Source organism: Mytilus californianus, unplaced genomic scaffold, assembly GCF_021869535.1.
Source record: "Mytilus californianus isolate M0D057914Y unplaced genomic scaffold, xbMytCali1.0.p SCAF_6, whole genome shotgun sequence".
Taxonomy (NCBI): Eukaryota; Metazoa; Mollusca; class Bivalvia; order Mytilida; family Mytilidae; genus Mytilus; species Mytilus californianus.
The window spans coordinates 77,917,233-77,928,953 of record NW_026262712.1 but is presented as its reverse complement, the minus strand read 5'-3'; the positions used below and the strand labels follow the sequence as shown (position 1 = coordinate 77,928,953).

Below are 11,721 nucleotides of genomic sequence, written 5' to 3'. Positions count from 1 at the left end.
CCCCTGCTCTCGCTTGGCATCTGCTGTCTCCCTTTTGAACATTTGTCTGTTAATAGTAAAAAAGGAGTCTATTGTAAAGATACTGATACCATTCCTATATGAGTAATGAAGTCTTGCTTAGATTTCAGGTAAATTTAGTTTACAGTACCCAAACTACATGTACTTTGACTCTAAGCCCTGTATGGTAGAACCAATGACTAAGGTGTCTGTGTTGAAGAATTAGCTTTATATTTTAATAAAGGTGTCGGTCTTGTTTAGGTGAAACTACTATATAATTTGTAAAAACTCTACCCAATGGGTTAATTCTCTTAACGTGAAAACAATACGTTATAAATTTCATGCGTTCGAAGCGCTTTTCTGGATTTACCTTCATCAGGAACGCTCAAAGCCGAATATTTGAAAGCCACGGTTTGAAAAAACAGTTGAAGAGCTATATTACCATCTATCACTGCCAAATCCATCTAAGTTCAACTTTGCCTGGGGGAGTTGAAACCTTAGTTTCTTATAATTTAAAAATTTATAAACGGACAGTTTTAGAAAGATTTGTCAGAGTATGCTAAGATTCGAAAGAACCAGCTGTTTCAGCCATTCTCGGAGTACAACATTTGTGCTCGAAACACCAAATCCAGTATGTTAATTGGTTGATTTCTGAGTTTAGAAAATTTTTATGACCGCATGGTTGTAACTCTGAGATGGAACTGCGCACTATCCTATGAAAACATTAAAAGATATTTAACCTCAGTTGTCAAACGGTCATCATATTACCGAATTCGATATCCAATCAGGATATTAAGCCGTTATAGTCTCCCCGAACCGTCTTCGCATTTAACGACTTCCAATATTCACCTAACGATCTATCTCGTTTCCAGCAACTAATCTTTAGCCTCAATTGCTCTCAAAAGACTTATTTCAATTCTAGATATAGATGCGAGTGCTACGTCCGACTTGACGATGTGGTCGCGATTCTCGATGACATACTTGGTAACAACTCGACTCGAGAGACACATGATTTAAACTTGCGAAAGAATGTTATAGATTTCGCGTTGGGTGGCGTGAAACGAAACGATGATAAATTAGATTTCGGGGTCACCGAGGTTACTTACTTTGGTCATGTAATACTCTCTTCTTGTCTGTAAGCCTATCATCACAAGGTCAGTCATGTTGGATCAGCTGTGTTGGATATGCCTTTCCTTTCTAACAAAGCTGAGTTGCAGACAAAATTGGATATTGGTCAGCAACCTCTCAAAATTTTCGCCATATTTAGCTGAGATCACTTGTCAAAGTCTGTTAATGAAAAAGATGCTGAATTTGCATGGGACGAACATCCTATTAAGACATCACAAAAGATTTAAAAAAAGGATTGCCAAGGCCAACTGATCTGATTGTATCTTATTATGACTAAAGATTTAACATTACGGGTTGATACATACTAATTTGGCCTTGGTGCAGTCTTGCTTTAAGATGACAAGCAGGTAGCTTATATTATGTCTCAAAATCTGTAATTGCATCAGAAATAAATTTCGCACAAATAGAAAAAGAATTGTACACAATCTTTTTCGAGTGTACCAGATTTCATTAATATATCTATGGTCGACCGATCAGGGTTGAACATAAATCATCAAAGATACCAGGCTTTTAATGTGTACGCTAGACGAGCGTTTCGTTTACACTAAACTTATCGATAGCACTCGAATCAAAACAGTTGGATATATAAATCGTAAGTTTGAAGTACGAAGTTGAAGAGCATTAAACATAGAAATTCCAAAAAGTTTGTTGAAAATACCACTAAGCCATATATCCCTTGGGTAGAAAAGACCTTAATGTTTTGAATACTTCAACATTGTATAAACATTGAAGTTACATAAAATAAATGTATTAATGATATTGCATGTCAACAACAAATTCTGATTACTGAGCTGGTAATACACTTGGGGACAAAACGTCCACCAGAAATGGCATCGACCCCCGTGGTTGTAAAAACTCATAAAAGATACCACGCTTATAATTTGGTACACCACTCATCCGTTTCGTCTATATAAGACTCAGCAGTGGCGCTCGGATCAAAACAATTGAAAGAGAAAATCAACATAGGAAGTTGAAGAACATTGAAAACCCCAAATTCCGAAAAACTGCAAAGTACGACTAAGGCTATCTATGCCTGGAGGTAGAAAAACCCACAGCGTATCAAATGATTCAACATTTTATGAACTGAAAGGAACCTATGGAAGATATTTCATGTCAACACAAAAGTGCTGACTACTTGACTTGTAATGCCCTCGGAGATGAAACGTTCACCAGCAATGGCATCGACCAAGTGGTTGTAAACATCATCAAAGATTCCAGGCTTATAATTTAGTACGCAAGCCAAGTGTTTCGTCTATACAAGACTCAGCAGTGGCGCTCACATCAGAACAATTGAAGTGCAAATCAAAATATGAAGTTGAATGGCATTGAAAATCCCAAGTTCCGAAAATTGTGCAAAATACGGCTAAGACTATCTATGAAGGAAGAAAAATCTTAGTCTATCGAAAAATTCAACATTTATGAACAGTAAGAACATATGAAAGATATGTCATGTGAACACAAAAGTGAGGCATCGACCCAGTGGTTGTAGAAACTCATTCAACACCAATTCACTTGGAAACTCAACATATACCCTCACGACACTTACCAAAGAGGAAATCCTGGATAATCATAGGTCTGTTCTATGTTCCTTTGGAATCTCAACCAAAGATGAAGAACTGGATCTTCCATCACTGTTACAGTATTGGATACCTAAACTACATAAGTGTCCTTACAAACAACGTTATATTGCTGGGTCTTCCAAGTGCTCCACGAAACCACTTTCTAAATTATTAACATCTATTTTATCAGCAATCAAAGCCGGGCTTCAAAGTTATTGTGAAACTGCCTATTCTAGAGGTGGCGTGAATCAGATGTGGATACTAAAAAATTCCAAAGATCTTTTAGAGTACATACAATCTAAGACTCTTTCATCTTGCAATAGTATTAAAACATTTGACTTTTCTACACTTTACACAAGTATTCCCGATTCCAAACTAAAACACAAATTGAAAGAGTTTATATTGCTTTGTTTCATAAAAAAGAATGGCGAAAGCAGATACAAGTATCTTGTCTTGGGGAGGGATAAATCCTACTTTGTAAAGAATCACTCTGATTCAAACAAAAATTCTCTGAAACTGACATTATCAAGGTGCTTGATTTCTTGATTGACAACATAATTGTTACGTTTGGAGGACGTGTTTTTCAACAGACTGTCGGCATTCCAATGGGAACCAATTGTGCCCCTCTTCTTGCCGACTTGTTTCTTTATTATTATGAGGCTGGCTTCATACAGGAACTTCTTAGGAAGAAAGATAAATAGTTAGCAATATCCTTTAACTTTACTTTCCGCTATATAGATGATGTTCTCTCACTAAATAATTCAAAATTTGGTCACTACGTTGAACGCATCTATCCCATCGAACTAGAGATAAAGGATACAACAGATACAGTTAAGTCTGCCTCATATCTTGACATACATCTAGAAATTGACAATGAGGGTCGGTTGAAAACAAAACTGTTTGACAAAAGAGACGATTTCAGCTTCCCAATTGTGAACTTTCCATTTCTATGTAGCAACATTCCAGTAGCGCCTGCATACGGAGTTTATATCTCCCAATTGATACGATATAATTAGACTATTTACCGGATTTGTAATAACATGAGCAACACGACGGGTGCCACATGTGGAGCAGGATGTGCTTACCCTTCCGGAGCACCTGCGATCACCCCCAGTTTTTCGTGGGGTTCGTGTTGCTTAGTCTTTAGTTTTTCTATGTTGTGTCATCTGTACTATTATTTGTCTGTTTGTCTTTTTATTTTTTAGCCATGGCGTTGTCAGTTTATTTTCGATCTATGAGTTTGACTGTCCCTCTGGTATCTTTCGACCCTCTTTCATCAAAGATGCCAGACTTATAATTTGGTACGCCAGACGTGCGTTTCGTCTTTACAAGACTCATCAGTGGCACTCGAACCGGGACAGTTGGAAGGCAAAATTAAACATGAAATTGATGAAGAGCAAACATTCCGAAAAGTTGAGCAAAATACGATTAAGGCTAACTATGCCAGGAAGTGTTTGGAATCATTCAACATTTTATAAACAGTAAATTAAAATGAAATGAACGTATTAATGAAATTTCATGTCAACAAAAAAGTTGCGACTACAAGACTGGTGATACCACCGTGGACGAAATGTTTACCAGCAGTCGTGAAAAAAATAAAGATATCAGGCTTATATTTGGTACATGCGTTTCGTGTGCATAAGACTGATCAGTGACACTCGAATCACTTGAAAGGTCATATAAAATACATAAAATTGAAAATTCATAATTCCGTTGTGTCAAATAATGCTACGGCTGTCTGTGTCTGTAGGCAGAACAAAACCCGATGTGATTTCATGCCCAAGCTTAATAACAACGTGTGATTTTACGAACTTGATATTAAAGGTTATTTTTTTCAGTCACCAATAACTTTGACAGAAGCTTTTATGATCAAGACAGTATCCAGAGCAAAATAATGAAAAATATTTTTTTTTTCATTTTTCCTATTTTACTGATGAAAGAACTTACTTTATTTTGCAGTAACAAGTAACAACAGTCTGGGGTTAAAGTTTGTCAAACGTTCATTTGTTTTCATGAAACTTTGGTAGGAGCTTTTTCATGATTAAGAGATAATTTGTTCGGCAAAATTTATTACATTCTTTGTTTCATTGTTCAGTATTTTACTGCTAGACATATATGTTAGTTTTTTGCAGTTAACATTAATTTGATAAGATAAATTTGCAAACCTTAATGGATTGGTATGAAACATGTACACACACTTATCTGCTAGATCAAGAAATAGCATCATGAGAAAACGTTTGATTTGTTTTTTTTAATCTTTATTTAACTTCAATCAATAAATATAAAATTATCTGGCATTCTCATTTATTATGATTATGTTTTTTTTTTCTCTTTAACAAATTGATCAATGGTTCGTATGAATTTGGCATTAAAATAAAATACTGTATTGACAAAACATTTGACACTCCAAAATTAAACCACTGCCTTTTCGGTAAAACATCAAAAGATCAAGATTTCAGTATTGATACACATGTATGTGAAATAATCAATTGTAAAAAAAATCTTTCAAAATGTTATTGGAAAAATAATTTTTCTTTATATCAAATTGAAATGAAGTATTGCTATACAAGTTCTTTCAAACGTTATCTGTGCAGTGGTTTATTCAACATCAAATTTAGTTCATATAATTATTGGGCTAGTAGTTTTAGAGGTGAGGATGAAAAGATGTTTTCTCACAGGATTTAGTGGTCACTTTTGTTGAATCTTTGCCGATATGTATGTCTCCCATTCAGCACAACTAAAGGTATTTCAAAACGTTATTCCTATAAGTTTAAAATAACTTGACCATAAATTCAGGAAATCAAATTATAATTGATATACCTCAATGGGCAATGTTTTTTCTTCATCTATACAAAATACAAATTTTAAAATAAAAAAAATAATCTTTGATAATTATCCCTGCCACTTTGATTCAAATTGGATCAGCACGTTGTGGGATGACGAAAATGTAAAAACATAAAGGGCAATGGATTACAAATCATACATTAGCTTAAAATTAAACATTATTTATTAACATTACTAAAGGTTACAAAAGTGATGCCAGTTTTATTTTTTAAATAATGGAATGTAAATGTTTATACACCAAAGGCATTCAGATTGTGATTTTAGAAGAAAAAGGATTTCGAGAGCATACCGTATCTGAAGTCCTTGCTTGTGACATCATCAAATGTGATTTTCACTGGTCATGTGTTAAACCACGAGGTAATAGTGGTGAAGGAACTGCTTTACTATCTGGAGCACCTGACTTTGTCTTGATTTTTATTTTGTTGGAATTCATGTTGCTTTTGCTTTTGTTTACTTGTGGTTTTTGTGAAATTTTATTTGTTAATGTCTGTGGGTTTTTTTCAGTCCTGGGCCTGAAAAGGGCTAAACATGAAATAAAGTAACAGCAAAAACATGTTCAACTTGGTTTGCATTTTTGTCTCGAAAAACTTTGTTCTTCACCCAGCAAACACACAACATTTTAAAAACATTTTTGAAATGTCATATCGACGTCTCACACAAAATATTTCAATAAGATATCATTTAAACATAAAAAAAATGTTTATTTTATTGTTTTTGAAATGTTTTATTTCTAACATTTAAGTAAAATGTTTTTTACAACATTAACAAAATATTATTTGCTAATATCTTTGATTCATGTTCTCAAACATTGTTCTAAAATATCCCGTAGATATTTTATAATATAAAAAAATAATATTTTCTTCAATTGGTATTTTATATTTTAGCAACATTTAAAGTAAATATTTTCCAAATATCCAAAAAACATTCTGCAAAAAAATGTTTTACAGAAAATATAGTTTTGCTATTTGCATAAAATGTTTTATAACGTAAAATTAAAATGTTTTACACAAAACATCTGAAAAATATCAGCTAAATGTTTTCTATAAAATATTCTGACATACACATTACTTAATAGTCTTACTGATATTTTATTCAACATTTTACGGATATAAAAATAATATTTTATTTAAACTTTATTCAAAACCCCACAAACAACGTTTTGTGGAATAAGCTCGTTTTTTTTTTCAGGATAAGATATAGTACTACATTTCATCAATATCATGACAAGCAAGATACTATGGTTGAAATCCTTAATTGATATCTTGAAGATCCTTGAAGTCAGATTTTATTCCTTCTTATATTAAAATTCAAAAGAGTCAACATTAAATAGAGCAATAATGTATTAATAAACAATCACCTTTCTTTAATGTTTATTCATTTCGTTCGTGTATATTTTAGAAATTAAGAAATGAAAACTGTAACTGTACTAAGTTCAATTTTCGTATCGTTTATATGCCTTACGGAAAACCGATCTTTTCCGGAATCGACTTTTGTTTTATCACCGGAAATGATTTTGAAATTTGAATTTTGAAACGAAGACAGGATATCAACAAAGAGAGCCAAGAAAATTGTTTGTTACGCGATATATACTCACTCGGTAAGAATGGTTAATCTGTTAAGATGAAACTTGTGCATTCATTGTGTGTGTTCAATCATAATCGGAACCAAATTACATCAGATCTGTTTCTGGAGGTGCGGATCAAGGTTTTGAAAAAAGGGGGGCCCCTGCCCAAGGCAAGCAAACGTTTGGAGTGATACTTGTAAATAGTCTATACATTTATCTTATAAGTAGCTCCATAAGGGGGTCGGGGCCCCTAAATCCGCCACTGTTCAAGCATCTACGTACACCAATTATGAATTTGTTCATTGATATAAAAAAATTATAAGGATATGTGGCTTGTGTGTTTGATTGCCAATACACCTTATCACTATTTGTCCGCCATTACTGGCCATGGACATCACAAAAGTTCCCGTAAAATGTTGACGTCATATTAAAAATATTTGGCACCACAATTGAAAGTAATACACCTTATCGCTATTTGTCCGCCATTATTGGACATCACACAACTGTCACAAGTTCCCTTAAAATTTTGACGTCATCATAAAAAATATCTGATGCCACAATGGAAAAGTGATTGTTTTTTTATGTCAAAAGTTCAAGCAGGATAAATTCTCGGGTCAAGCGGGAATAGCGATAAGGTGTATTATTGTATGACGTATGCTGACGTAAAAAGTTCAAGCGGGACAGATTTCCAAATACTGAAATAGCGATAAGGTGTATGAGACAGCTATCCACCAGAATTTAAATGACTTGGATAAAAGAAATTATAGGTCACTGTACAGCTTTCAAAACTGAGAAAACCAATACCATATAGTCCACTTTGAAGCCTTGACAAACAAATGTTAAATTTTTCTCAACACAATTGAAACAAAACAACTAACTGCCTACATTAAATACACATTATGAAAAAGAAATTTGACAGACTTAAACCAACGACAACTATTGCAATAAGCATGACTCAATACCTTGTTTCCGAGGCACACAAACAAGTTACAATAACACTAATATAAGCACCATTTGAATATGGAGATTTTTTTTTTCTAGTAAAATCAGTGTATGTATTTTTTTGCAAAACAGTAAATTAAACTTCCCTTAACAGCTTAATGAACATTACAAAGACTATGTAAGACTTCAGTACAAGCAAGATAATATAAACTGTTGCTTAAAATTATATTTATTGCTTCATACACACAATGTACATACTATGTATCTTTTATTTTTTTAACAGGAGCTAAAAGAAAAGCCACAAAGGACAAGTTCAATATGCAGGTTTACAATTTGGAAGTGGCGCAGGTTCTTTGGAATGTCTTCAACCTTTCAGGAGATTTTTTTTTTGAAGTAAGATTTTCATACAGAATTACTGTTATTCCATATTTAATTCAAATATTTAGCATAAACAATGCATTACATTCAAGATTAAGGGCATACAATACAGAAAAGATATCTGGATATTTGAATAAATTATTTTTTTGTGACAAAATAGAAACAAGTTATCTGTTTAAATCAATCTTTTAGTCCAACAGTGTGCTTTCATAAACAACATATTTGCTTTCCTTTGAAGTATTTCAAATACATATAAACAACTCATTTAATGACATCTGTGTGTTTCTCGGAAGTTAAGTTATATTATTATCATCATTGCGAAAACAATGCGTAACATTTCGATAAGTTGTTATGTGCCTATAGTATACTTCTAGGACTGTATCATATGCCCTTACATGTAGATTCAAATGACAAGTTATAAACTATGTCACTCTACAGAGTTTAACACTTAAAATAAGATGTTTAATGACATTATGTAGCACGGCTTTTAAAGGCCCCTACATGATACAATGCATTTAATGAAAACTAAAAAAAAACAAGAAAAACAACAGCCTGATTTATACAAAACAATAAAAGAAATAAAATATGATAGACAACAATCAACGAGTATAATGAAATAAGACTCTTGACTGGACACATATCTAGTCTAAAGTTTTTTATGAGGTTTTTTTGTCGAGCCGGCGACTTTTGTCGCAGAAAGCTCAACATAGGGATAGTTATCCGGCGGCGGCGGCGTTAGCTAACTTCTTAAAAGCTTTATATTTTAGAAGGTGGAAGACCTGGATGCTTCATACTTTGTATATAGATGCCTTATGTTACGAAGTTTCCATCTGTCACATGTCCATTGTCCTTGACCTCATTTTCATGGTTCAGTGACTACTTGAAAAAAAAGTTAACATTTTTTGTAATGTTAATTTCTATCTTATTATGAGTAATAGGATAACTATATTTGGTATGTGCATACCTTGCAAGGTCCTCATGCCCGTCAGACAGTTTTCACTTGACCTCAACCTCGTTTCATGGATCAGTGAACAAGGTTAAGTTTTGGTGGTCAAGTCCATATCTCAGATACTAAAAGCAATAGGTCTAGCATATTCTGTGTATGGAAGGACTGTAAGGTGTACGTGTCCAACTGGCAGGTGTCATCTGACCTTGACCTCATTTTCATGGTTCAGTGGTTATAGTTAAGTGTTTGTGTTTTGGTCTGTTTTTCTTATACTGTATGCAATAGGTCTACTATATTTAGTGTATGGAATGATTGTAAGGTGTACATGTCTAGCTGGCAGGTGTCTTCTGACCTTGACCTCATTTTCATGGTTCAGTGGTCAAAGTTAAGTTTTTGAGTTTTGGTCTTTTTTTCTAATACTATATGCAATAGGTCATCTATATTTGGTGTATGGAAATATTTTATGATGTACATGTCAGTCTTGCATGTTTTATTTGACCTTGACCTCATTTTCACGGTTCATTGCTCAGTGTAAAGTTTTTGTGTTTTGGTCTGTTTTTCTAATACTATAAGCAATAGGTCAACTATATTTGTTGTATGGAAGGATTGCAAGCTGTACATGTCTGCCTGGCATGGTTCATCTGACCTTGACCTCATTTTCATGGTTCATTGGTCAATGTTTAGTTTTCTTGATTTAGTCTGTATCTTAGAAACTATAAACAATAGGTCAACTATATTGAGGGTATTGAATGATTGTAAGGTGTACATGTATTTCTTGTTTGGTTTATATGACCGTGACCTCATTTTCTTGGATCATGTTAAGTGTATGTGATAGTTGTAGTAAAGCTTTATATTTAAGACTATCAACATAATATCAATGATTAGTAAAGAAGGCGAGACATTTCAGCGTGTGCACTCTTGTTTAAATAACTAAATGAAGTTCAGCGTGGCATATTGCTCTCTCTTAACACGGTCAGCCATTTATTTTCCCCTTCCGACAGACTATCATCGTTATTTGTTTCAAAACTTTAAAGGGGAGGGGATGTATATCCTTCAGGCAACGTGAATCGTTCTATGATAAAGGAATGTGCAAGAAGTTTATATATGAATGTAAGATTAATTTTTTTTTCAGAAGCATGGCACAGCAAGAAAAAGATATAAGACACTACAAGACATTCCAAGTGATTTTGAATAACACAATTGATTGACTTTTCAATGTATTCTTAAATAAATCAAATACATGTAGTTGATGTAAAATGGTGTTTTGTTCTCATCTCTTCAGCCAATTATCAATGATTATTGACTTAAGATGTAACCCTATTAGAAGTGTAGCGTTTTAGTTTAGAAAGAGAAGTTGTATTGAAAAATCTGAATTTGGGACACAAGTTTTAGTCAATGTAACTTGAACTTAAAAATGTGTATAATGTTTGCATAATGTCTAATGGCATATATGTCATGCATGTTTTGGTTGACATATGCATGATGTGTATAAGATAGGTAATAAAAGTTGAGAGTGAAAAACTAAACATTATACCATTGTGGTTGGAATGTGGGCATTCTTGCACTGTCAATCGTCTGTCCACCTATATTTGTCGGATTTTGTCCAACAAATATTTTCATCACTGTTTTTCCCAAAAATGCTGATAAAGATGAGTTCATATTTAATGAGCTGCTTGATAGTGATGAACTGTGATGTGTGAACATTTTTGTATCTAGCACCTGTTTCCTGTTTGCTTATACATTGTATTTCAAAATGTTGAATGTTCTCAAATTTTTCATTACTTTAATTAGTAATGTTGATGAACAGAATGACTTCATATTTGGTAAGTGGCTTGACCATGATGAGTTGTGTCTGCCATTTTGGATGTGTCAAAATTTGTAGATACTTCTTGTTTTTAGAGACTTTGAATTGTGAATTTCATATGCTTAGCAAAACAACTGATTTATTCTTGTTTGTATATAGAATTAATCACTGTGTATAAATACATTTAACTAATGATATGTTATTTAAAAAAGCAGGAAACTCAATCAAAAGGAGAGAAAATTTTATATTGATATGATCTAGATATCAACCAAAAACATCTTCCTAAAACATTTTGAAAACATTTTTTAGGGACAGTCTCACTTGCAAGAAAACATCCAAAAAACATTTTTATAACATTATTTGATGTTCATGATGTTTTTCAAACGTTCAGAAAATATTTGTAGAAAATATTTTTTAAAAGATTATCAAAATGTTTTATACGCCATTGTTTTTCACATTATCATGATATTTCTTTACAACATTTTAATTATATTATGCAAATATTTTAGAAAATATATTAGAAAACGTTTTAGCGATATATATTCTACCATACATTTAA

The 11,721-nt window shown here is 32.9% G+C and overlaps 1 long non-coding RNA gene across 1 annotated transcript; it reads left to right on the top strand.

Annotated features, from left to right (window-relative positions):
* The first annotated feature begins 6,439 nt into the window (after positions 1–6,439).
* LOC127705997 (uncharacterized) lies at positions 6,440–10,615 on the top strand. Its single transcript, XR_007984142.1, has 3 exons — positions 6,440–7,125; positions 8,318–8,427; positions 10,491–10,615. It is a non-coding gene; the product is annotated as an uncharacterized LOC127705997 (long non-coding RNA).
* Positions 10,616–11,721: the final 1,106 nt, after the last annotated feature.